General features: G+C 37.6%; 1 long non-coding RNA gene across 4 annotated transcripts in view; it reads left to right on the top strand.

Moving 5' to 3' along the window:
• Positions 1-27,256, top strand: part of LOC102158243 — a 1,168,296-nt gene that overhangs the window by 275,718 nt on the left and 865,322 nt on the right. For all 4 annotated transcript variants that reach the window (XR_002342080.1, XR_002342079.1, XR_002342078.1 and 1 more), the window contains one exon: positions 10,895-10,965. This is a non-coding gene — a long non-coding RNA (uncharacterized LOC102158243). The remainder of the gene's footprint in view (positions 1-10,894; positions 10,966-27,256) is intronic.

The raw sequence follows: 27,256 nt of genomic DNA, 5'->3' as shown, positions 1-27,256 counted from the left end.
ACTTGCATACTTGCCCCAGGCCATTTATTAAGAATAAATGAAACAGATCAATTTGTTGTTTTGTCTATGTGATTATTTTATCTTCGTGATGCCAAGACACTTTCTTGACAAATGCTTCCAGCAGCTTGATTGACTAGCTAAAGAGTATTTTGGGTTAGTGCAGACATAGCCACAGAGTAACTCCAACTGAGATTTTGTTTACTTTGCTTGTAACATTTTAAAATAATCTTTTAAAGTTATCAAATACAACCCAGTTATATAAAAGTTTATAAAATATAAATACATGGCACAGTGAATAATTTTTAATCACTACCCAATCGAAGAAACAGAATATTGCTTATGGCCTTTATATTGCAGTACATTTATGTATTTTTTCAGAGCTTCCTATTTTTAGCCATCTGGTATTATGGTCTATCATTGATGTGTGCCTCTTTGAAAATAAATTATGAGGGTTTTACTAATTAGGGAGCTGTATTAAGTCTTTCTCAAGTAAAACGGAAAAGTTTTCATTCAACTTCTTTTTTTATAATGATTTTTATTTTTTCCATTATAACTGGTTTACAGTGTTCTGTCAATTTTCTACTGTACAGAAAGGTTACCCAGTTACACATACATGTATACATTGTATTTTCTCACATTATCATGCTCCATCATAAATGACTGACATATAGTTCCCAGTGCTATACAGCAGGATCTCATTGCTTATCCATTCCAAAGGCAATAGTTTGCATCTATTAACCCCAGATCCCCAATCCACCCCACTCCCTCCCCCTCCCCCTTGGCAACCACAAGCCTTTTCTCCATGTCCATGATTTTCTTTTCTGTGGAAAGGTTCATTTGTGCCATATATTAGATTCCAGATATAAGTGACAACATATGGTATTTGTCTATCTCTTTCTGACTTCACTTAGTATGAGAATCTCTAGTTCCATCCATGTTGCTGCAAATGGCATTATGTCATTCTTTTTTATGGCTGAGTAGTATTCCATTTTGTATATATACTACATCTTCTTAATCCAGTCACCTGTTGATGGCCATTTAGGTTGTTTCCATGTCTTGGCTATTGTGATTAGTGCTGCAATGTACTTGCAGGTGCATGTGTCTTTTTCAAGGAAAGTTTTGTCCAGATATATGCCCAAGAGTGGGGTTGAGGGTCCTATGGTAGTTCTATGTATAGTTTTCTAAGGTACCTCCATACTGTTCTCCATAGTGGTTGTACCAATCGACATTCCCACCAGCAGTGCAGGAGGGTTCACCTTTCTCTACACCCTCTCCAACATTTGTTCTTTGTGGACTTATTAATGATGGCCATTCTGACTGGTGTGAGGTGGTATCTCATGGTAGTTTTGATTTGCATTTCTCTACTAATCAGCGATGATGAGCATTTTTTCATGTGCTTGTTGGCCATCTGTATATCTTCCTTGGAGAAATGTCTATTCAGGTCTTTTGCCCATTTTTCAATTGGGTTGTTGGCTTTTTTGCTGTTGAGTTGTTTAAGTTGCTTGTTTTTTGAGAGATTAAGCCCTTGTCAGTTGCATCTTTTGAAACTATTTTCTCCTATTCTGTAAGTTGTCTTTTTGTTTTCTTTTTGGTTTCCTTTGCTGTGCAAAAGCTTGTCAGTTTGATTAGGTCCCACTGGTTTTTTTTTTTTTTTTTTTTTTTTTTTTTTGCTTTTATTTTCCTTGGTTTGGGGGATTGACCTGAGAAAACATTTGTAAGGTTGATGTCAGAGAATGTTTTGCCTATGTTTTCTTCTAGGAGTTTTATGGTGTCTTGTCTTAAATTTAAGTCTTTCAGCTTTGAGTTTATTTTTGTGCATGATGTGAGGGTGTGTTCCTTCATTGATTTACATGCAGCTGTCTAGTTTATCTGGGAACACTTACTGAAAAGACTGTCTTTTTCCCATTTTTATATTCTTTCCTCCTTTGTAAAAGATTAATTAACTATAGGTGTGTGGGTTTATTTCTGGGTTCCCTATTCTGTTCCCTTGGTCTGTATGTTTGTTTTGGTACCAGTACCACACTGTTTTGATGACCGTGGCTTTGTAATATTGCCTGAAGTCTGGCAGAGTTATGCCTCCTACTTTGTTTTTGTTTCTTAGGATTGCTTTGGCAATCCTGAGTCTTTTGTGGTTCTATATAAATTTTTGGATTGTTTGTTCTAGTTCCGTGAAAAATGTCATGGGTAGTTTGATAGGGATTGCATTGAATCTGTAGATGCTTTGGGTAGTATGGCCATTTTTACAATATAAATTTTTCCAACCTAGGATCATGGAATATCTTTCCATTTCTTTGCATCCTCTTTAATTTCCTTGATTAATGTTTTATAGTTCTCAGCATATAAGTCTTTTACCTCCTTGGTCAGGTGTATTCCCAGGTACTTGCTTTGTTTTGGTGCACTTTAAAAGGTATTGTATTTTTGTATTCCTCTTCTAATATTTTGTTTTTAGTATACAGAAATGCAACTGATTTCTGAATGTTAATCTTATATCCTGCTACTTTGCTGAGTTTGTTGATCAGTTCAAGTAGTTTTTAGGGTTTTCTATATATAGTATTATGTCATATGCATACAGTGACAGTTTTTGCACTTCTTTCTTCAAAGATATAAGTCAATGATTAGTTTATTGATTTTCCTCCCCTTTTTTATGTCTGGTATAAATCTCATCTAAGTATTCCTAAAGTTAGAGAATGTGTAAGTCAGAAAAATGACATGAAATTCTAATCTTCTATGGCCCAGGGCTTGGATTTTTGTAGGAGGTTGATGCTGCCTGCTATCTGCTCTTCTCTTTCTTAAGAGTTGACACAGCTGGCTTAGAAGATTGTTGCTCATCTCATTGTTTTTGTCATTTATTGTGAACATGTTGCTTCTTTTCTCAAGGAACTATTCCTGTTACCTGTTAGCATGAGGATTTGATTTAAGCTATTCATTTTTTTATACAAAATGAACTAATCAGTCGTGTCATTATATACTGCTAAATTAATCTTTTGCTGCCCTTAGAAGAGAATAAAAATGTTTTCATCTCTTAATTACTCATCCCACACTATAGCATTTCCTAAACATTGTCTCTTTGTGGTGCTATTTCTACTCAATAAAGGTGCTGCAGAACTATTTTTCTGTGGGCTTCTCAGCAAGAAGGGTGGAGTTTATTTGATTTGAGGTAATGTCACATCCATCATTAGAAAGTAGATTTAATTTTCTCCGTTTCAAGTACAAGGGTTATATTGGTCACACAATTTGTGATAAGCTGGTAGTATGTTCATCTGTGGCTATATTTTTCATGTCAAGTATTGATTTTTAGGAGGTAGGTAAAGGTTTAGATGGGTTTATATTCATTCTTGCCCCTAGGCCATTCACAAAGAACTAGTGAAATATATGAATTCCTTATTTTATTTCACTTTCACAATTATATATGCTTTTATAGAAAATGTGCACAAAATATTTAGGAATATTTACAGAAGAAGTACGCCCAAGCTCTAATACGTGTAAGTGCAAAGTGAATGCATTTGGTTTGGGATATATAATTGAGATTTATCACAGGAGGGAAAAAATACTCGTTTGGAGCTCTGGATCAAGCTTGGGACTATAAACCCATTTGGGATTTGCTTATAGAACATGAAAAAATGCTGAACATTGCTAATCATTAGAGAAAGGCAAATCAAAACAACAGTGAGGTATCACCTCATACTAGTTAGAATGGCCATCATCAAGAGGTCTACAAATAATAAGCATTGGAGAGGGTGTGCTTAAAAGAGAAAAGGAAACCCTCCTATACTGTTGATGGGAATGTAGATTAGTGTAGCCACTATGGAGGATGGTACGGAGGTTCCTTAAAAAACTAGAAATAGAGTTATCATATGATCCTGCACTCCCACTCCTAGGCACACATCTGAGGAAACCTCTAATTTGTTCATAGCAGCACTATTTGCAATAGGCAAGACATGGAAGCAACCTAAGTGTCCATCAACAGATGCACGTTAAAGAGGTAATGTATATGTATACAATATATACACTATATATATATGTGTGTGTGTGTATATATATATATATATATACAGACACAGTATTACTCAGCCATAAAAAACGAATGAATAATGCCATTTGCCACAACTTGGATGGACCTTGAGATTATCATACTAAGTGAAATAAGTCTGACAGAGAAAGAAAAATGTTGTATCATATCACTTATATGTGTAATCTTAAAAATTGACACAGATGAACTTGCATACAAAACAGAAATAGACTCACAGGTATAGACAGCAAACTTAAGAGTTACCAAAGGGGAAAGGGGGGTGGAGGGGAAATAAATTAGGAATTTGTTATTAACAGATGTAAACCACTATATATAGAATGGATAAACAACAAGGCCCTGCTTTATAGCACAAGAAACTATATTCAATATCCTGTAATAAACCATAATGGGAAAGAATATGAAAAAGAAGATATATATGTATATATAACTAAATCACTTTTCTGTACAGCAAAAATTAACACAACATTGTAAGCAAATGATAACTTCAGTTTAAAAAAAGTACCGTGACTTTGACTAATGGTTGTATCATGTTCACAGGTGCAGTGCTTACCTTAGCCTCCAATGCCCTCAGAATTATTCTAGACCATAAAAATAAGAAATGAATTTCTAACAGTATGGTAGGTTTAATGTGCCTATTCCTATTGTTATAGGTGCTTGCTTTGGCCATGGTTGAAGGAATGAAATTGAATTATTTGGGACTTCCTACAGTCAGGTGGCCCATGTGCTTTATTCTTGTTTGAGATTATGTTAGTTATATAGTTTACAGTGTTCCCCTCAGGTTCATACTCTGTTGGTTATTTAAAAATACATCTGCTGGATTCATAATTCCACAGAGCAGAAAGCACATCATGATGTTTGAAATATATTTTTTCCTTTTCTTCATCATCTTATTACTGTGATTTGAAAATAATCTGAATTTTCTTATTTTATATTCACAAATGCCCTGGAAGTGAAGTATAATATATATTATTAATCACTTTTGATGTATGCAGAAAGAGACACTCAGAAACATAAAATGACATGGCCAAGATGACCCAGTTTATAAGTGCAGAGTCGGAACTTAAACTCAAGGATTTAACACTCAGGATTTATATTTATACCAACAAGAGTTTATTTTTCACATCATCTTGAGGTACTTCATTACATTAGTGGACAATTAAGGTTTTCATTAATAATATGTATTTTTAAGCACATATTTCAAGATATATGTTTTATAGCTAAGTTATGCCAGAAAAAATGTCTGACAACTCAAGGTCAGTATATTCAGACGGAGTAGCTGCTGGCACACTAAAATTGTGACTTTTAGACCACAGAGAATGACGGAGATTGTGTTTTTAAATCTATGCCATGTATTGTAGTTCTTTATAAAATGAGGTTAGTACAAGTTGAAAGGAAAATTTATGTGTGGAAGCATTCTTTTTATTTTTAGAAATGCTTATTAATCTTTTACTAAAACGTAATAACTAAAATTATAATAGTGTAATTAGTTCTGTTTTTATATTTTGAATGTTGTAAAAAGGAAAGTATCAAGTGAGTTAAGTTATTAAACATAACCTTTTAAATAGATGTAATGTAATTCAGAGTCCCAAAGGGACTTTAAATTGGGGTTCATTGTAAAGTGTGCCATTTGGTTATAGAGAAATTAAACAAAGAAATCAATTGTCATTATTAGTGCAGGGCTTACTTTAAATTAATGGTATATGCTGTTAATGAACCATTGCCTCAAAACTAATAGAGCCAGAGAAGTTAATGCTATTCCCAGCACTGTACATATTCCCCTAACACAATCAAATAGTCTAGTGCTCAACCATGAAAGTTGTATTGATTTGGGCAGTTTTTAAAACAGTAAGTAAAAAAGACAGTGTCTTCCAGAGGGGGAAAAAATATATTTGTGATTAAGAAAAATATATTGTGATTAAGAAAAGTCATTTTATTTTCAATTTTCAAAAAACATATCTCAGACTGCAGAGAGCGTAAAAAATACATCTTAACATAATTATATGGCGTAGGAAAGCAGCCAAGACAAAACTTTATGTGCAGGTAGCAAAATAAACATCATAATTATTTGTTGTATAGAATACACGCATCAGCCTTCATTGGGATTTTAAAAGTTTCAATTACCTGTATCTCATTTTGGTAAATGGCACACATTTGTCACTGAAATCATTTTCAAAATTTAATTATAAATGAAGACCACTCATTTTTGAAAAGAATGGCATACATTCTTTTGAATCAATGGCATAACATTGGGAGGAATAATATTCAGGAGAATGTTACAGGGTAACTAGAAGCCTTGGCTTCCCCCTACAGTCAATGATGTTTTTATTTACATCTTTTCTCTAAATCTTAGCGGCTAAAGTGGAGAGAGCTTGGTCTTTCCTCAAGTATGTTTGTAGTTGATTATGTTATGGGTAGTGCTGGTGGAGATGGTTGTGGGTTTTGACGGTAGTGAAGGCTGCCTAAAGTAGGTAACCAAGTATAGCTTTTATGGCTTCTTTTGAAGGCTATCCAAGATATCGTTCATTCTCTTTCTTCCCCCTCAATTCCCAACATATCACATCCTCAGGTCAGATACACTACAAGCTCTTTTCACACTATTTTATTAACACAGCAGGAGCAATCATAAATCATTTCCAGAAGGGATTGAATTTTGAGAAATATCTATGCATACTGACTCTAAAACTAAATTTTCCAGAAGAGAAAAAAATTGGAATGGAATTTCTTTTTTTTTGGTCTTTTTAGAGCCACACCCATGGCATATGGAGGTTCCCAGGCTAGGTGCTGTAACCACTGGCCTGCGCCACAGCCACAGCAACGCCAGACCTAAGACACATCTGTGACCTGTACCACAGCTCCCAGCAATGCTGGATTCTTAACCCACTGAGCAAGGCCAGGGATGGAACCTGCATCCTCATGGATACTAGTCAGATTCGTTTCCGCTGAGCCATGATGGGAACTCCAAAATTGGAATTTCTGATGGAAACTAACCCAGTGGTTCTTGATCTTATCAGACATAACATCTCTATTCAAAAAAAAAAAAAAAATTTGAGGACTTCCTCTTTACTATCCTGCAAGGAAAAACACAATTAACTTACCCAGGTAAGCAGTTGAAATATTGATAAATATCTTAATTGTAATAGAAAGAAACTTTGGCAAGAGGGTTATAACCAAATATTTCTCTATATGTAAGTGTTTATGCATCTTTGTACCAGAAGTTCGGGTGAAGTATTAGGATACTCACACCAACGTGTAGAATCACTATGCCTGTGACACCTGTGCACGTGGATGCCTATGATGACACCAGTATCTCAACATTGTTTTCTGAACTGGTTGGCCATTCTTGGTAGACTTGCAGACAAAACAAAGCACAATCATCCTCTACTCATGGGAGCTGTATTTTTGGAAAAAACAATGTATATTAAAACTTTGCATAAACACTTTGCCTTTATATGTAAAATCTAGATGATGTCCAGGTTCAGAAAATTGTAAACAAGATTTTTACTTATATGTCCAGAAGGACATTTCACACTTGGATGGGGACACAGGACAAGACCTGATTATGTAGTACTCTCCGTAATCTTGCTGGACGTCAACTCTCCCTGGCCTCTGGCTTCCCCCAAATTCTGATACCATCTGCCGTTACGAAGCAAACTAGAAGTACCCTTGTGTTTGCCCAAGCTGAGAGAACTGTTTTTTAAAAAAATTGTAGATTCTGGTATGCTTTACATGATTAGTTATTAAGACGTTGTTGTTGCTGGAGCATTCATAGTATTTTGATCCAAACTTTACATGTAAGGAAAATTAAAGCCAGAGGGAGTAATTATGCATTTTCAAAATATTAAAATAGAACATTTAGTGAAATGATATCAAAGCACCAACCACATATCTACCAAAACAGCTATTTGGCAGAGTAATAGAAGAATTATAAAGAAACAGATCAGGCAACAAACACCCCAGCAATAATTTTCAGTTTTCAGCCATGTGTTTTGGCATCATGCATTGGCCTAGTAATAAGCCCAAGGCAGCACTTGCCTGGATCCTGTCCCAGCTCAGTCACAGATTAGTTATGGTACTTAGATAAGTCGCTTATCCCCTGTTTGTGTACTTTTCTCATCTACAAAATAGAATAATGCTCACTCCATCTACCTCACTATTAGGACACTAAGATCATGTAAAAATATAATAGTTACTACTGACAGTCCGGAATGCATCTCGTTAGGTCTTCATTTAGTATGTGATCTCTTTATTGTCATTCTGGTTTGCAGTGTGTCTTGCAGGCTTTATAGAGTCAAAAGAAATGAAACAGTTGAGGATGTTTGGACTCGTGCTATGAAATGATCTTACCTATAGTTTAGTAGGTCGTTAACCTGGGAAGTCCATATCTATGTATGGTAGACTGATATATGTAAATAACGTGTAAGTACATTGAACACATAATGTTTTTTAGCTCGTTGGTTGGTTCCCAAGGTATAGTCTGGGCACTACTCTGGGTCCTTGTCATTCAGGATAGATGGCTACAGGATCAAATGTTTCTCATTGTAGCACTAAGCCCTGGTTTGCCTTCTCACTCCTTGTCTAAGAGTAAGTACACAGTAGCATTTTCTAGAGGCCCCATGACATTGCAAGGGTTTGGATGTCAAAGCAGGTGGGAGGATCTACTTGTCTTCCATTCAGCATCATGAGCCACCAAATGTAAAATAATGTCACTCTTCTCACTTAATTTATACCTACATCTGAAAAATACCTTACTTTTAATTTTTAATGCAATAAACCTCAGTGACTACAACCCCCATAAACAAAAGTCTTTTGGGGTCCTTCATCCTCTTAATTTTTAAGAGGTAAAATGTTCCTGAGATTACACAGTTTGAGAACCATTATTTAGATTGTACTCACATTCTAGCCTCAGAGTACAGGCAGAATTTTTTTTTTTCTGTAGGAAGCTTCTACTTCCTGGTCCTGTTTGGAGCTTCATCATCATAGTCCTCATTCTGCAGTCTCTTAAGTTCTTTGTGAATCATTTCGATTTGTGTGGGAACAGTTGCTTATTCATAGCAGAACCGTGATAGCAAATGCATAAATATTTCAGCCCTTCTGTCTGTAAATGAGGTCTTCTCAGGTGGCAATCTGCATTCCTTTGGTCTAGAGAATCTGCAAAATGCCCCAACCTGCCTCCTCTCCATCTGCACTGCTGTAACACAGCTCATGCCGCCAACTTAAGAGTTGCTATGAAGCAGTGGATTGATTTTATAATCTTTGACTTTTTGGCAGAAAGGAAATCACTTCTAGGGATGTGTGAACTGCAGTAATGGCACTGCTCTGCAGGAATAATTGAATTTATACTCTTCTTACATGTAGGTCCCTACGACATTCATAGCTGCTGCAAATCAGTGAATTGGCATTTCATTCTGTGACTGTGTTGCATGGTCTATAAAATCTAGTATGAAATCTGTAAAGTGCCTGATGAATATAAAGATGATAAATCAGGTTTCTTTTCTTTACTTTTTTTTTTTTTAGGGACATACTTGCGGCATATGGAAGTTCCCAGGCTAGGGGTTGAATCGGAGCTGCAGCTGTGGCCTACAACACAGCCACAGCAAAGTGGGATCCCAGCTGGGTCTGTGACCTACACCACAACTCGTGGCAACACTGGATCCTTAACCCATGAGTGAGGCTAGAGATTGAACCTTTATCCTCATGGATACTAGTTGGGTTTGTTGCCACTGAGTCATGATGGGAACTCTTTTTTTTTTTTTTTTTTTTAATCAGGTTTCTTTTATTTTTTCTTTCTATTCAATTATTTTTTATTTTCTTTAAACAGGGTTAGTCTTGAAAGGTAGATTGCTTTGGTATGTTTTAGTCAAATCCCTAGATAGCCGCTATACATTTGGAATAATATTAATATCTACCTACCACACAGCTGAGAGTATTCTCTGCAATGGATCAAATCCTACTTTTAAGCAAATAGAACTGTACTAGCCAGATTGTGTAATAGTTATTTCCCTCATAATTTTTTTTGGCACCCCCTCATATTAGAAAATGCTGACATGTTTTTATGAATTGTCTTGCCTAATAAAAGAGTCTCTTGTCAGTCTCCAATTTATGAATGATTTACATATGCCAAGAGATAGTGGATACTCCGAGTAGGAAGCCCTACCCCAGGTCCTCATGCTCCCCACCCCGCCCCACCCCAGTTGAGGATGCTAAAACAAGGAATAACCAGCACATTTCCTACATGCTCTTTCAGAGAGATCTACGACCCTGTAGAATCCTGATCAGAGGTTCTGAAATTTCATAAGTCAGGGGAACACTACACACTATGGTCCCCACTTAGCGATCCCACATTAAAAATCCTAAAAATCCCAGAGGACAGAATCCTGCTTAATTATGTTTAGTCTAACACTTCTTCAACTTCATTGGCCACAGAAACCCTTTTATGAAAACGCATATTTAGGAGTTCCTGTTGTGACTCAGTGGAAACGAATCTGACTAGTATCCATGAGGACTCAGGTTTGATCCCTGGCCTTGCCAAGTGTGTCAGGGACTGGTGTGGCCATGAGCTGTGGTGTAGGTCGCGGACACAGCTCGGATCCCTTGGTACTGTGGCTGTGATCTAGGCTGGCAGCAGTAGCTCTGATTTGACCCCTAGCCTGGGAACTTCCATATGCTTTGGGTGGGGCCCTAAAAAGAAAAAAAAAAAAAGATGTATTTAAACAAATCCTAGGTTACTTCTCTTAGGGCAGGGCATCACGTGGGAAATATGGACTGAGAAGAAATCCAGCTTGTAAATGGTTATGGAGAATTACAATCAGAAATGTGATGGCCACAAGTGTCCACCTTGCCTACTTTCTGTACCACTTGTTTCAGGGACCATCAGTCTTACATCCTTGGCTGGCGGACAGAGTGGATTTTCTGACAGGAGCTGTGTTATGCACTGGGTAAGTCTGGCTGAACTAGTTCGTGCTATGCTGCAAATGTGTGATGCATTTTGTGGACTGCTACAGAAGAGTTGTTCTGAATTGTAAATATCTCCTTAGTAAATGCTTATAAGGTAACTAGTTAGCAAGTTGGGAACTGGTGGTACTAAATTTTACCTTAAGGTTTTTGGAGAATCAATATAAATTTAACAGGTATTTAAGAGCAAAGGAAATATTTCGGCAGAAGGAACAATTTAGGATAACAAGAAAAAATGAACCTGGAGTTCCCGTGGTGGCTCGGCAGAAACGAATCCGACTACGAACCACGAGGTTGCGGGTTTGATCCTTGGCCTTGCTCAGTGGGTTAAGGATCTGGAGTTGCCGTAAGCTGTGGTGTAGGTTGTAGATGTGGCTCGGATCTGGCATTTCTGTGGCTCTGGCATAGTCCTGTGGCTACAGCTCCAATTAGACCCCTAGCCTGGGAATCTCCATATGCTGTGAGTGTGGACCTAAACGAACAAAAGATTAAAAAAAAAAAAGAAAAGAAAAAGAAAAATGAACCTTTTTTTGTCCAATGCACTACTGAATTTGGATCACAAGTGGTAAGCTTTTTTCTGTGTGTCTTGCAGAGGGGCCAATCAGCAGCAAATACTTCTTGAAAAATATGTGGTGTATAATATGAAACTTGTTTTTCAGAGGCGAGACTATGTTGGAATATATCCACGTGAACATACATGCAGGGCTTGGAGGACCCAGGAAAACATATATTCATCCACTGTTAGTTTTCTCTTTCACATCTCCCACTCCCCACACTGGAATTTTAGCACAACTAAATGCCAAGAGTATAGATTTGTGAAAAAACTGATTGAATGTAGAACTGATGTTACATCTTAAATGTGTCTGAGCTGCCAAGTAGCCTCTGGAATGCAGCTGGCCAAACATGTTAAATGAGAGAAAGGGTACTCCAAAATTAATTTCCAGAGGTGGACTCTAAAAATATTCTTTTAGGGGCTTGTCTACATAAGTGGCTTGGAGGAACTAACTTATACTCAATAATTCAGCTATCTAAGCAATGGCATTTCTTGAGCTGTTTTGTCAGTTTTGTAAAACTTGGAGAGCATAATTTTAATTTTAAATTTATTTTAAATTTCAAGTTATTTTATAATTTTTTGCACAAAAGCAACTTCAGAATTTTTCCAAAGTTTGTTATCATTGGGCAGAAGTTCTGAGTTTCTAAGGACCCTGGGAATAAACAACAACCACCTATAGTGAATCGAAAGTATGAATCAACTAATTCTCATATTGGGACAAGAATGCAGCAGTTTGAGGTAGTTGAGCTTGATTACTTCTCATCCTGGATAGGCTTCGTGCTTTCCCTCTGTCTGCCCAACTTTAAAAGGGACATCCGAATTGTATTTTAGCCAATTGGAAAAATTAAAAAAAAAAAAAAAAAAGATGACTTAGCAGGGAACCTAAAAGGTAGTGTTTTATACCATTTAACCCTGTTCTCTCTCTCTCTTTCTTTTTGCTTTTCCTTTTTTTCTCTTAGTGGTCGGTTTCAAGATATTTACTGTGGGAATTGTAATACCATTAATTTTCAGTACCATGTAACCAACTGATTTACAATAAATCTACTTTAAATATAAAATTTTAAAGTACTTTCTTGAACCATATCCAGTCTCTTGGGATAGACCATAATGGAAGATAATATAAAAAGGGAATGTGTGTATACACACAGACACACACACACACAGACACACACATACACATATATATATAATGGGGTCACTTTGTATATACATATATATATATATATATATATATATAACTGGGTCACTTTGCTGTATAGCAGAAATTGGCACAACATTGTAAATCAACTATACTTTGAAAATAAATAAAGTACTTTCTCTAGTGAGAAAATTAGAAAAGCAGTAGGGAACTACTTTCTGCATACATTTCCAGAGTTGTTCATTTACTTTAATTTCTTTGACAAGTTGTAGTTCCCTGTTAAGCTCTGAATGCAGATAACCAGATTACCTGACTGAAATTCTTTGAGTCTAATATTATCCAGGGAGAGTCACAGAAATGCTCTTCCTGGCTCTGCAGACTTAGCACCTCAAAACGTCCAAAAATAAATGGTTTCCTACTCTAGCTCTTGATATCAGGTAGGTTTGCAGTGAGCATGTCTTAATGCTTATTTCACTTATATTTCCCTTTTCAGAGGCACTCCAAGGCTTACATACATTTATAACAGCTTAACCGACTTCTTTGGCAGGGAAAAAATCCCATTTTAGATATACCTTGATGGAGTACCTGTGCAAATCCCACTTTTTTTTTTTTTTTTTTTTTTTTAAATAGGAAGTGAGTACATATTTGTTTGAAAAGATCACTTCAAGAAAACAAGTACCTTTGCTTTGTGGAAACATCTTGAACTACTTTACTATGCTTTTCGGTCATGAAAACTCCAACCAGATTTTGTCAAACACTCATTCTTCAACTTTGAAACCCATGTGGATAGCCAGGGAAAAGCAATCTGTATGTTTCTAATTAATTTACACTTAACTCATCAGAATGTTGTTTTCCAAGAGCTATTTGATGTGTAAGACCTCTTACGAGCCTTTCAAATATGGCTTCTAAGCATTTTTCCTTTGAACCAGAAAGTCACTTTTTTTCCCCCTGAAGCAAATGGAATTCAATTCTCGAAAGGCTTAGTTTGGCTCAAAAAATTGTCAGACTCACACAATCTGACAAAACATGTTCTCTCGCTTAAATGGATTAACTCATGCAGTAGGCACTAGGAATTAAAGGGCATTTCATATCATTAGGCAAAGATTCACTTAAAGTGGCCCCAGTGTTAATGAAATTTTTGTTTATTTAGCAATTCCCTCAGATAAAATAACATTAAAATGCACTCGTGTGAATGGGCTTAGGTATTGCTGCAGGAAAATGCAAAGGAATTAAACATTTTTACCTGAAATGTTTGCACTGGCCTTTATAGTATATGTGCAAAGGGTTTTAGGTATTAACACCTTGGTGTCTCCCCTAAACTTTCCTGTTGTACACAGGAGGCTCATAGATTGGCATCGTCCAATATTGCTTTTCTCACCTTTTTTTTTTAATAGCTAGCCTAAAAACAGTGATTTCTACAGTAAATTACAATGACAGATCCAGAGTACAACCACTGCTACATGTTCCAGGTGTGTCATGTTTCATTATGTTTACATAGTTCAAGTGTATATGAGTATTATATTTTTATCTAAAGTCCTTCCTTGATATTAGTCTTCCAAGTACAGGTTTGCTTTCTATGTAGTAGCCACTTAGTTTGAAACAGCCGTATTAATTTTCAAAATCATTGTGTCATACTTACCTGACTTTCTTTTCACCTATTCATTGCAACAAATTTTGCTTAGAGACTTCCTGTCAACCTGCATATCACAGCAAAAATCTCTTGGAGTTTCCTTGAACTATTTTCTCTGTTTCCAACATTCTTGAAATAGCTATTGGCTTGTGATTTCTTCTACTGTGTTGACCCAGATAGGTTTCTCAATTCAGGCACACACTAATTCATCATCCCTTTCTAACCATTCGTTGTAATGACTGCTTATTTAGATGTTTTAGCTTCTTAAAGGACAATATCGTTTGCAGACAAGAAAACACTTGTGGTATATGGAAGTTCCCAGGCTAGGGGTTGAATCAGAGCCACAGCCACAGCAATACCAGATCACAGCTGTGTCTTTGACCTACACCACAGCTCACAGCAATGTTGGATGCTTAACCCAGTGAGTGAGGTCAGGGATCAAACCTGCATCCTCATGGATACTAGTCAGGTTTGTAACCATTGAGCTGCAACAGGAACTCCTTCACCACTGAATTTCTTTGGTAGTTAGGTACTCCGATGACACTATAGTCTAATAATTGATCCCACTGAGTGCTTATAAACCATCTAAATACTGTAAATTTCTTTTGCCAGGAAGCTTACTTTTAGTCTTTTTCCAGAACAAGTTTGGTTGGAAATAACATGAAAGGCAGTTTGAACATAATATAAAGACAAATGCAAATCTCATAGCATTAAAAATGTCTTTGTGTAGAAGTGGGCACTGTATAATTCCTCAAAGTTTCAATAAACTAGTTATAACAGAACATATTTCCTAGGCTAAACTTCCAAAATATTTTCATAGAGGTAATTTCTGTGATTTTAGAGTACATGTGGGTATTTTAAAATGAAAAATCTAGTTCATGATTGTCATTATCATTGAAACACTGGATGTTTGTTTCATCCATGTGTTTCTGGGTAGATAGATTCAGAGAATTTGGGCAAATGTGCACCTTGCCTTCACTGAGTTTTAACTGTATGACAGTCCATTTTCTAGAATCCCTACAAAGGGCAATAGAGACCTATTTTTCCTTTTTTTTTTTTTTCTTTTAGTGTTCCTTGCTTGGCTTTAGAAATGAAGTTTAAAAAGTGATTGCAATAAACCCCTAAAATAAGTCTCCTTCTTTGATTTAAAGGTGACCTTAATATATCTCTCAATGAAAGAGTTTATTGCAAGAGAGGGAACTTTTAAAGACGTTGTGACCATCCTGATCCCAACCCTCTAGACTTTCATCTTTTTTTTGGGGCAGCATCCACAGTGTAAGACGAAGTGGCTCTGGAAGTTTTTGTCACAAGTCAGAGGGACATTTAATTAGATCAGGGCATGTACATTTTGTAGACTTATTCCCAGATGAGCCATAACAAATAGCTAAAGCATACTTTCCACTGGTGGCAAATTGCTCCTGGGAAACATACTGATTCACTTGTGGATTAAAAACACAGCAGTTAGAATCACTTTCATATAGGCTAACTTCACAGCTCTTGATAGTGAAGAGAAATTTTTTTTTTTTTTTTTAGCTTTCAAAAGATTCATAGATGTCTCCCTATTTCTTTGAACTGTCATTATGTTTAAATGGGGTGAGAAAACTACCAAAAATGTTTAAATCATGCGTTCCTGATGCAAACATCAGTAGTCTCTTGTCTTTTACTAACTACATTTAAACATACCAGAGATGAAATTGTTGGACTATGAGATTACAATCCCTTTTGACGGGTTAATAATCTTGCTTATTAATAGAAACAATTCAGACCAGAATTCTACCTTGCAATTTTGCTATGGGAAGTGTAGGCAAGATTTCACCAAGAACAAAACAATCTCGCAAACCAATTTGAATGATCTGAGAGCTGTGTTTGCTTAATGTACAGTTTAGTAGTGGTATCACGCTTTGGCTCTGTTGTCCTTTCTTTGAACTCAAGGGTAGGCTTGGGGGATGTTATTGGAACCACATGCTTTCATTCAGGTTGACGGTTTTCTTCAGAAGACATAGTAGGGTCTTCATGATTTGTCTCAGGTTGCAAGTCAGCTGTCCAATGATGAAGAATCATCTATATGTTTCAGTGGGTTTAGGCTTAAAAAACACTCTCAAGATATTAATTTGCCATTGTTTTAGGTATAAAAGTGAAATATTCCAAAACATGATATGTTAAAGTTTACAGTGGAAATATTTTCAAATACAACTAGGTGGTTGAATTTTCATAGTATAATGCTTTTTCTCATTTTTATCATGGAAAAGCACAAATATTTTAAATATTTTTGTGTTTGTTTTTACCAAGGAAAAACCACTCGAAAAGCAAGAGGGCAGTTTGATGTCTAAAATGGAAAGGGTAAATTGCTGCCCTATCACATAAGTGGCTTTTGTAGGTTGGAAGTGAAAAATATTTTTAATTTAAAAGTGAATTTGGAGATCTGAGCATGCTCACTGTACATCACTTTAAAATTATTAAAGTAGTTTGATTTAATAGAGTGAATCTTCTCAGGCTGAGGAGTACTTCACTTTGCACTGCAAAAGCTCAGATGTTAGAACCCGATCACTTCCCAGATGAAGAGCTTATAAAAAAATGTGAAGTACTCTAATAATTTTAAATTACTCTATATTGCACATTTTCAGGTCTCTGATCACCTCCAAATTCAAGTGCTTATAAAACTGCTCCCATAATTTTAAATTGCTATGTGCACAGTGATTTAAAATTGTGAGAGTGCTTCAAAGTTTTTTAATAAGTGCTTTAATTTAGAAGTGAGTTGAGCAATACTCCAGTATAACTTCAAGAATTTATTAAACCGATATAAAAATTTATCCTCTGGAAAGAAAATTACATTACGTATAAAAGGGTGAGGCTCCAAATGAATATATATGAGGATGAAAGTACCAAATGCTCAGGAACAATCAGTAAATGAAATGAGATCATGGGGTCGTAGGTGGGGGGTTTGTTTGGTTAATTTTGTTCACTGCTTGCCTGAGGCTAGCGTTCTTGAAAATCTAACAGGTATTTCAATTCCCTTAAGGTGAAAAATTGCATTTAGAGGACTTCATTTTCGATTCTCACCATTTTCAAAGATGTCAGGGAGTTTCTCCTGAAATTATGGGAAAACGGTATTGTTAGATGAAAGGAGCATATCTTAGAAAAGGGGGGAGGAGGAGGGAGAGAGAAAGAAAGGGAGAGGTAAAGAAAGGGAAGGAAGGAAGAGAGAGCCTGGTGGGAGAGTTTATCCCTAAGACATCTTTCCCCACTTGTCAGTAAGGTAGCTCCTGGACCCGCCTGACTCCTGAATTTCTCATTTTTCAGAGGTAAACATGGCACATTTTAAATTGTACTCAGGGATGAGGGAAATGGTTTTCATTAAAAACAGAATTCCTTTCATAAACCAATAGATCTAGTCACCCTAGGAAAAGCATGTAGATTTGGTTTTCTGACCACGATACCCCATTATTATTACAATGCATGAGGTGATTTGACCTTAAACGGGCTACCATCCTACATGGATCTAGTCTTACACTACCTGCTTGGGGAATAAAATATCTTGAGTTGTGCTAGCTGCGACCAGCTTTTCCATGGCTTCTCCGGCTTATTTTCCATGCTGTTCAGGTAAACATGGTGGTCCCCTTTGACTGAGTCACCGATTTTGTCTGACTGCACCAGCTGATGTGTCTGAAATATCAAACCGTTTGACAGGGACATGAGGCCTCTCATGTACTGAACTAGAATTTTATAATGTCTTTGATTAAGAACATGAACTTGAAACACAGGAACCATAAGGATGTTCTTTTGTCCAGTCGTGAAAAGATGGGGATTTATAATGTATGGTGATTCTTTGCACATTTTGTGAAACCCCCATAGCCTTCCTTACAGGGAAAAAGGCATTTACAGTTACTAAGTTGAAGATGAAATAAAAGTCAATTGACTGCATGTTTCAGCAGTTCCTACCTCAGAATGGAAAATTACATACATCATTGGGTTCTAAAGTGTAATAAATGGGTGGATGTTAGTTCTTGTTTCTCACTTTGCTATAAATATTACTGTGCCTCAAAATATTTGAAGTAATTCTCATCTTCATTTTTGCTGTATGTAAATATTCTTGAAAATGACTCTTATCTTCCTATATTTTTTTAAATATAGGAGATTAGTCTCTGTCTATAACACAGGGAAACAAGACTTTCTGAAATATCCCGGATACATATATAAAGGACAGAAAGGTTGTATGTGAGACCTTGAAAAGAATGTGATTTTTTTATGACAATTTATCATTTATCCTGGATCAACATTTTCTAGCACTCTTCTAGCTTTGCTAAAGCAAATTGTGTTTTATGTCCCCAGCAGAATACTCGATAACTGGTCTGGCGATGATGAGGCATAATAGGAGTTATCTGGTCCCAGGAAAGTCATTGGTTTGCGTTCACTGCCAGAGTCTGGTTATCATTGCAGGGCAGGATTATCTCATTGTTTTCTGCTGCCATGATTTTGTTTTGACTTCTCAAATCTCCACAGAACACTCATTTAGAAAACCCTCCACAGTGGTTTGTTCTTACTGGGGAAACGAAGGCAGTGGGGAGGGAAGGACAGAAGGATTTTCTTTCTTTTTCTGAGTCCGTCCTGGGCAGAGAGTAAGATGCAGTTTTTTCTTAGCGTTGTCAGTGCAAGCCTAGCCCTTTCACTGCCCAGTTTATTACTCCTATGCATCGCCTTAAGATATTGCTCCAAAGATCAATACCCTGATTTCCTTTCCATCTGCCTAGACTAAGATAATTAGGCTCTTTACTTCATTTTGTATGTAATGAAGGCGGCAACTCGTGATAGTAGAGGAAAAAAGCTATCTCCCTATGGTAAATGTATTGACATTTACAGATACCAGCGGAGCACAACATGAGGAGAGTAATGAGAAATTTCACTGCTTTCCCCTCTTTCTCTGTTTCCTGGCTAGATCCCACAGCGAATCACTAGCTGCAAAGAGAAGGGACGGCTTAGGGACCGACAATTGAGAGCATTTACAATTAGCTGCATTGATTAACCTTTACAAATGCTGTTACTTTATGAGGTGTTTTTCTCAGCCCTGGTTGAACAGTATGCGTTATTGATTCAACATACTCCTTTACGAAAGCCCTGATTTGTCCGTGACTCCACCAGTCATAATGCCTGCCTTGGTAGTCGTTTCTGCATGTTCTCGGGAAAACTTGACACGGAAGACTGATTGGCATTATGTAAATGGGGTCCACATCTTCCTTTAGGAAGGGTGTACAGCCGGCAGAAACCAGGGCGTAGACCTGCCTCCCTTCATCCCCATCGCCAGGCGCAGACACAAAGGATGCCAGCCTCGCGCCAGCCGCTTACTGCTGCCCAATTCACAGCATCACTCCTAATAAGCGGCCTGCAGGAGGAAAAGAGCCTCAGACACTCCTCCATCTCCTCTGTATTCCCTGGTTTTTATTTAGGTTTCCTGAAATAATTTGGAGTGTGTGTGCATGCGTGTGTGTATGTGTGAAAGAGAGAGAGAGGGAGGGAGAGAGAGAGTTTGTGTAAGGGAAAGGGGTGGTGGGAAATTGTCCAAAAAATTGTTTTTAGCTTAATTTTCTTCGAAGATTGTAGACCGACTTTGATTGCCGCTTTGGCTGGTGATTCCAAAATCTATGGTGGAAGGCATTTTCCTTTCATCAGTTTGATTCAGAGAAGCTCAGTGCTTAGAAATAATAAATATCACCTAGAAATGGCTGCCTTCCACCCCTCCTGCCCCATAGAACTATATGAATATAAATTGAATACTATTTTCTTTTTCTTCCTCTCTTGCTTCCCTCTCTCCCCATTTCTTCCTTTGAGCCTTCCCTTATTCTTCATTTCAAGGTGTACATTAGTATCATCTGAAAGATAAAAGGACTAAAAGCTTGAAATACTACAGAGTAAATCCATCAGCTGTTCTGTCAGGATTCCTAAAATGTATTCTGCACCCAAGACCAGTTATATGATATGCAGTGCAAAATAAAGATGCAGGGCCCCTTGTTCATAAATTATTAAAAATTTCTAAACAGTAACAGCAGAGTGTTAAACCCAGCTCTGTTCCTCTAAGAATGAGGCTTGTGTGATTGCACAGATCACACACCCAGGAAGTAGGCCCTGCCATCATCTTTGCCAACAGTTATTTCTGAAAAGATAGTAGGAGACAGGGGCCTGGGTGGGGGGAAGGTAGTATTTGTTTTCTTTCCCAACTCGAGTTTAAACTTCTCTATTGTGAGACTCATTTTTTCTGGATCATGCCAAATTGCATATGCTCCTTTATGACTTGAAATGCCACTTAGTTGGGTTTGAACTGAGAGCACCGCCTTTATGCCCATCTTCTGCATAGCAGATTCCAGCGACTTGAAGCACTTTTTCCATGCCAGAATTCTGAGACTGGAGTATTTGTCACTTTGCGCTTCCAGGAACGGCTGAAAAAAGTTTATTTTGCTTTATGTGATTAAACTGAATGTTTGTCTTGATGCAAATGCATATACATGTGCATTTATTCTAATATACATATCCAAACACATGGGATTTTTTTTTCCCGTACATACATGTGCATAACAGAATTGAGTTTATGGTTTTCCAAGACACAGCTGAACAATGATGGAAGACAGCCATTTTTTTTTTTAATGAAGAGTTGATGCATTTTTAAAGGAAAAAAATCAGGAAGCTGCTCTAACAGACTCTGCAGCATTCACAGCATGACAAACAAATTAGAAAACAGCAGATGCAGCACAAATTAAGATGTATTTAGCACAGCAGCCCATCAGATGTGTGAACGTCTTTTGTAACTCAGCTTTGCAAGGTTGATGTATTGCACTTTAGACAGCTGATAATGAACCCTCCTAGCAATTAGAAGTGGAAATACTGAGGAGTCAAAATTGTGCTGTTCCCAGTGGGCCGAAAAAGAAAAAGATAAAAAAAAAAAAAAAAAACCTATGCGAAATTTACTTCTTTATGTGCTTGCAAAACAAAGAGAATGTTTCAATTTATATACTAGCGTGTTTGAATTTCTCTTGCCTTTTAAAAATTCCTACTTCATTTTAATTACCATCCGATTCTAAAGTGTCATTAAATAAGTATGAATTCTGTTGCAGTTACACACATTTTATGGCCGATACAATGTCTTTCCTTTATGGGATGCATTATTTAGTAATCTTACATTAAGACAATAACTTCAATCATTGTGCCTTCAAATGGCAATAAGCATGGTAATGGCTTTGCTGAATGGCTTCCTGACTTTTCTATCATTGTATTTTTCCTTTAATATTAAAGCATTGTTTTTATTTCCATGCAGAGAATGTGTTTTCCCCAATTTCTCTTTTCTGACAGTGGGAAGCACTTTTGCAGTAGGGAACAAAGCATCACAGTCCATCTGATAGGCCAAATTCTATCCCAATCCAGTGTCAGTGCTGAAAATATGTCCTGCTAAAGTTTGCTTCCCCATCCCCTATCAATATTTGATTTAAGCAAGCATATCATTTCCTTCTAGTAGGAAGAGATGCCTGATATGCGCTTAACAGTAGAAGCAAATAGCCCAGCATCTTGTCAAGTAAGGGTTTGACAAATTTAGCCTGAAAGAACTCACTGGAGAATAAGCCAAACAACAGAAAGGTGGAAAAACCAGTGACAAATAAGAAAACAAAACCTAATTGGTGCATTTTGCCTAAGAAAGAGGTCTGATAGGTGATTTAAAACCTCTTTTATGTGAATAGTCGTGGATGATTCATTCTGGTCTTAGAGACAGTTTCCTTTTGGGTCTTTTTGTTGCAACCATGTTGTCAAAATCTGTATCCTTAATCTCTGACCTCCAAAGAGCATCCTCTCAGGGTCAGTTTTTTCACTCACCAGATCCAAGCAGGGTTTCTCGAGCCACAACCAACTTCCTGTGATAATTGATCCCAGGGCCGACCACCAGTCTCTCACAGGGCATCTTATGTTAACCTGTCTGCAGTGGCTCTGGGCAACACAGACTCTCCTCGGTGCCATGTGGACAATGCCCACCCAACCCCAACTCCAGCAACAGCAAAGGAACACCCTCAGCGCACTCAGTGCGCTGGATGCCGGCCTGGGAAGTTCTGCGCATGCGCGGCTCCATCTCCCCGTGAGCACCTGCAGGAAGTCACACCTGCTCTACTTCTACAGAGACTTTTGAGACAAAAGGCGTGTGCCCTGGAGGAAATTCAGGGTGTGTGAACTGCTTCAACTCCGAATTTTCGGCTCCTGAATCCATGGTTAGAGTCGGGTCTGAAGCCACAGGCATCCTCTGAGCAGATGCCATCAGTTTCCTGACGAAGAGGAGCCCAGCACCCCCTGAGGACTGTGCTGCGGCTACTGTGCTCAGGCCACTGAAAGGTAGGAAGGATCACTGCGTGGTCACAAGCTGTTCATTCTCAGGCTCTGAAACAGAAAATGAAACAGGATTAGAAATCTTGTGACCGAGCCCTTGCTAGATCATGACCTAGCAGGATGGAGAAGGGAATAGGCCTGCAGATGTCTTTTGGATTTGTTTACTTTCCTGCATATAAAAGTTAAAGCAACAATTTTAAAATGAGGTTTTCACGCGAAGATTTGGGTTTTAGCTTTTTGATACATTAGCTAGCAGTGGGCCTGCATTCCCACGTGATCACGAAGCAGGGGTTCCTGCTGCCTCCAGGGAGGCAGGCACTCTCCAAGTTCCCACGGCTCCCTCCATTTCCCCTTCCACTGAGTTTATGTATTAGCTACTGTGCAGCACGCTGCTTGCACTGTTTTCTCAGACCCCAGACTTTTCTTCCTCACCTGATTTCCTTATTTATGTTACCTGTTCAGCCCTTACAGACATTTATGTTCATGGTCTCAACTGTTCTTAGTGTCCTCGTTAATGAAATCAGAGAAGTGAGTTAGGATCTGTATTTTTCAAATCTAACAACCTATGATTTTATTTTCTGTTGATATTTGTACAAGACATAAGGAGAAAATGGATTAATTAGAATAAGGAGAAAGTTAGGGTAGTCCTGAGGAAGAACTGTTCAAATAAAATGGGAAAGAAGCATTGTGGTTTTTTTTTTTTTTTTTTTTTTTTTTTTTCCTGATGAGGATTTTGAACTCTTTTTATCCTTAATGTAAAGAATGGTAATCTCTTAACATCTGTGCAATGCCATATAGTACTTTTCAAAGTGCTGTCATGAGAAAGAACTTGTTTGAAACCAAGTTATGAGGCTCTTTTCATCTTTTTAAAGAAAGGATGTGGATGATAAGTGATTGATAATCCCATGCAGGATGAGTTCCACTGGGGATGTGGTGGATAAATTAAGGGCTTTATTGTGGTTTCTTTCAGTTGTGTAATTCCACATTTTATCAAGACTGTGACCTTTCCTGAAAGAGTAGTAAATACACTGGAAAGGAGTGAACCTATTAGAATGTGTTGGCTCCTTACAAAGAGGGTTTAACCCAGGTTCCTCCTTTTATACTGATTTATGAGGCAGGTGGTATTAGCAGTCACCAGGTTTATGACAACTTTCATTTCAGTTTTGTAAATCTAAAACACATTATGATGTGGAGAAATAGCTGGAGAGACTTGGGTTGTTTCTATTGTCAGGCTTCAGAAATGCGCCATCACATGTGAAGTCATCTGGCAAATTTTTATCTCCATTTCTACCTTAGTTGGGATTTGCAGGGAGAAGAATGTTGGGATGAGTTATCCCAACCTGTATGGATAGTGTGGCACCTGTTAAAGCCCTTGGCTGCCAGTTTCAGCAGCCTGGGTCCTGGGCTTGCCACTTAGCCTTTGTGTGACCTTGATTCATCTGTAAAAGGGGAGGGTTACTTCATCAAAACCTCACTGCCCCTCTGAGCCAGCCACCTCTGAATGGGCACATTGAATGTTTACACATGCCACCCTAACCCAGGTAACTGTTCATTCTCAAAACTATTGAAGACAACCAGCATTTTGAAGGTCCCCTGATGAAATGTTTGGTGCCACTTGCTATAAGCTTTTTCAGAGACAATATTTGATGATATTTAAGCTTCCAGGAAGTTGCTTGTATTGGGTAGTGGTAGTGGGTACAGTTGGCTTCAAGGATAATCAGGAAAACAGCCACGAGGTACTACTGTATTTTTGACTCCCTTCCCCTCCACTAGTGCTCATATTTCCAGTAGTCCAAAGTCCTTTGATCACCCAGATCTCACAACTCTTTCCTCTTGAACAAGTCTTCTCCTCCAGATCCCAGCCCATTTGCTTCTTCCACTAAAATTGGGATGTCCCAATTTAGTGAAACCCTACTCTCCAATCAGATACAGCAGTTTACAATAGGTGTTAAGGAAAACAAGGAGTTAAGATCATCTAGGTCCCCCCCCCTCCCCCCGTTCCATTTGCATTCTAATCAGGGACCTTCACACCCACAATACACAAAGACACTATTGTCACTAAGGATAGAATTACAAATACCAAATAGTTGATTAGGGGCAGGGTCAGATGTCTTTCCAACAATCAGTAAAAGGCTGATAAAAAAGGGTAAGAGTATAGGATAGCACAGAACATCCTATATAGTATTAATGACATTCAAAAACTACCTTCTCAGGGATCATAGCTGCAAACTTCTGGATTGGGAGCTTTTCATAGGAAAGAAAACTCTAGGTTTCTTCTTTGATTGTGCATGCGTAGGACCAGCATTAGAAAATTTTATTATTTGTAAAAGTTTTGCCCTTTTTTGGAGAATTCTCTGCTGGATTTTTTAGAATCAAGGGCAAGGCAGTCATTGCAGGATTGATTTTGTAATGATAGACTGTAATATATTGAGCTTCCTGGCTTTGAATGTTCAGAAAGAAAACCATTGATGATGACAGGACAGTCGCTATTATGAAACCTTGGATGAGAAAGGGTGGCTGTCTGTGTGGTTTAGGAGCACATTTTTAGAGTACATTTCTGTAAGATGAGCAAAATTTGTCCTGTTAAAAGCTAGTTATATCCTGAACCTACTTAACATTCAAACTGTAGCATTTGACCTTCATTTTCATGCTGTGTAATATTGCTAGTTATTAGTGGTTATGACTTGATAGGATAGTTTTAAAATTAGAGTGGATACCTCGCCAAAGTACTCATTGTATATAATTAGGAAGTGAGGAGGATTTTCTCTGGCAAATGAGGAAAATTTTTAGGCCCCTAAAAAGAGAAAATTAATCCAATTGTTTTGTTGTTGTTTTGCTTTAGTTTTAGGTGTTTTCTCCTCACTCCCATCATCCTTTGACTTACTTATCTACCAGTATACAATGTCCAATAAGAGGACACCTGAAATACAGCTGTATTTTTTATTTTTTTATTTTTTTGCTTTTTAGGGCCACACCTGTGGCATAGGAGTTGAATCTGAACTGCAGCTGCCGGCCTGCACCATAGCCACAGCAATGCCAGATCTGAGTCATGTCTGTGACCTACACCGTAGCTCACAGCAATGCAGATGGTTAACCCACTGAGTGAGGCCAGAGATCGAACCCACATCCTCATGGATACTAGTTGGATTCTTTTCTGCTGAGTCACAAGGGGAGCCCCCCAGCTGCATTTTATTTAAGGAAAAAGGACCCCCTGGTTATGCAATCTTTTCCAGATAAAGACACATATTAGTGTTTCTTTGTCAAGCTGGATTATTTTCTGCTTTACACTCAGTTCATTCTGTGCTTTTATCTCTCCACATTCTCTATGACCTCTTAGCTAACACAGGCTTTTAATATGTATTGTGTAAATACAAAAGTGTGATGCCAAGTTGAATAGGCAAACTTATAACCCAACAATGGCATTGATAGAGCACATTTGCTGATAACAATGCTGTAGTATGCCTGCCTTCTTAGAAAGGCTGGGATAATTAAACATGAGGATTTAGAACTTTATTTAGGCTTTTTGTATTATGTTAATTTTTAAAAAACAAACAATTATTTTCTTGCATGTCTCAAGATGGATCAATTAAATAATTTATAACATTTGAATACATTTTTAACATTTATAATGTTGTCAAATACATTATTTCTTTTAGTCATCCCCACAGCTCTTTAAGTTGAATATTTTTGTCCCCATTTTGTAGATGAAAATCTGGGACTCAGGAACATTATGTCATTTTATTAACATCAAATGTCCAGTAACTGATGAATCTAACGCTTGAACATTATCTTCTAACTCCAAGTCCTGCTACTGGGAGACTAATTTCTTATGGTTCTTTACATTACAAGTCTAATAGTGATATTTTTCTTTGTTAAAACCTTGTTTTTCTTATATTTTCATCTCTATCACCTGAAGAGAATCCTAAAATAGAGAAGGATCCCCCCTTCCCCCCTTTCCCCCTCCAAAATTGCTCTTTCCCTAATGGAATATCCTCATCCATCATCAATCTTACTACTTTTCTCTTGTGTGCAAGTCTTCCTCCAGCCCCTAACAGATACTTCCTAAATGTATCCTTATGAGAAAAATATTCATAGTAGGACAAGACAAGATGAGATTCCTACTGGACTAGTGAATGTAGCGGGACCCTATTTCATCCATGCAATCAACTCAAGTCAAAGAACCATTCCTGACTTGTACACCCTATGAGGAACCATGTGGAAGGACCCAAGAATTTTTTCACATTGAAATGGGAAATATAGGATTACCTATTTTCTGATATTTTTCCTTCACTGATGGAATGGTGCTGTGGAGGACCTTAAATCCCATGCAGAACAGGCTACCTTACCCAGAATTAAGCAAGCCCCTATGGCAATGAATAAGGCTTGCAAGCAGAGAATTTCAGAGATACAGTGCTTTGGGGTGGGGGTGGGGGCGGGGGGGTTGCCTGTGGGTTGGGAGTGTTTAGTGTCACTACAGTTAAACTCAGAGGTGGGCTGAAGAGATGTGTAGTAGTATATGTCTGCATGTAGTGTGTATATTCATTCAGTATATAATGATGGATGACATTATGTATTAACATCTTAATTATGAATGGGACTAGG

This window comes from Sus scrofa, chromosome 2 (assembly GCF_000003025.6).
Source record: "Sus scrofa isolate TJ Tabasco breed Duroc chromosome 2, Sscrofa11.1, whole genome shotgun sequence".
Lineage (NCBI taxonomy): Eukaryota > Metazoa > Chordata > Mammalia > Artiodactyla > Suidae > Sus > Sus scrofa.
The sequence above is the reverse complement of the archived record's forward strand: the minus strand, read 5'-3'. Positions and strand labels throughout refer to the sequence as shown.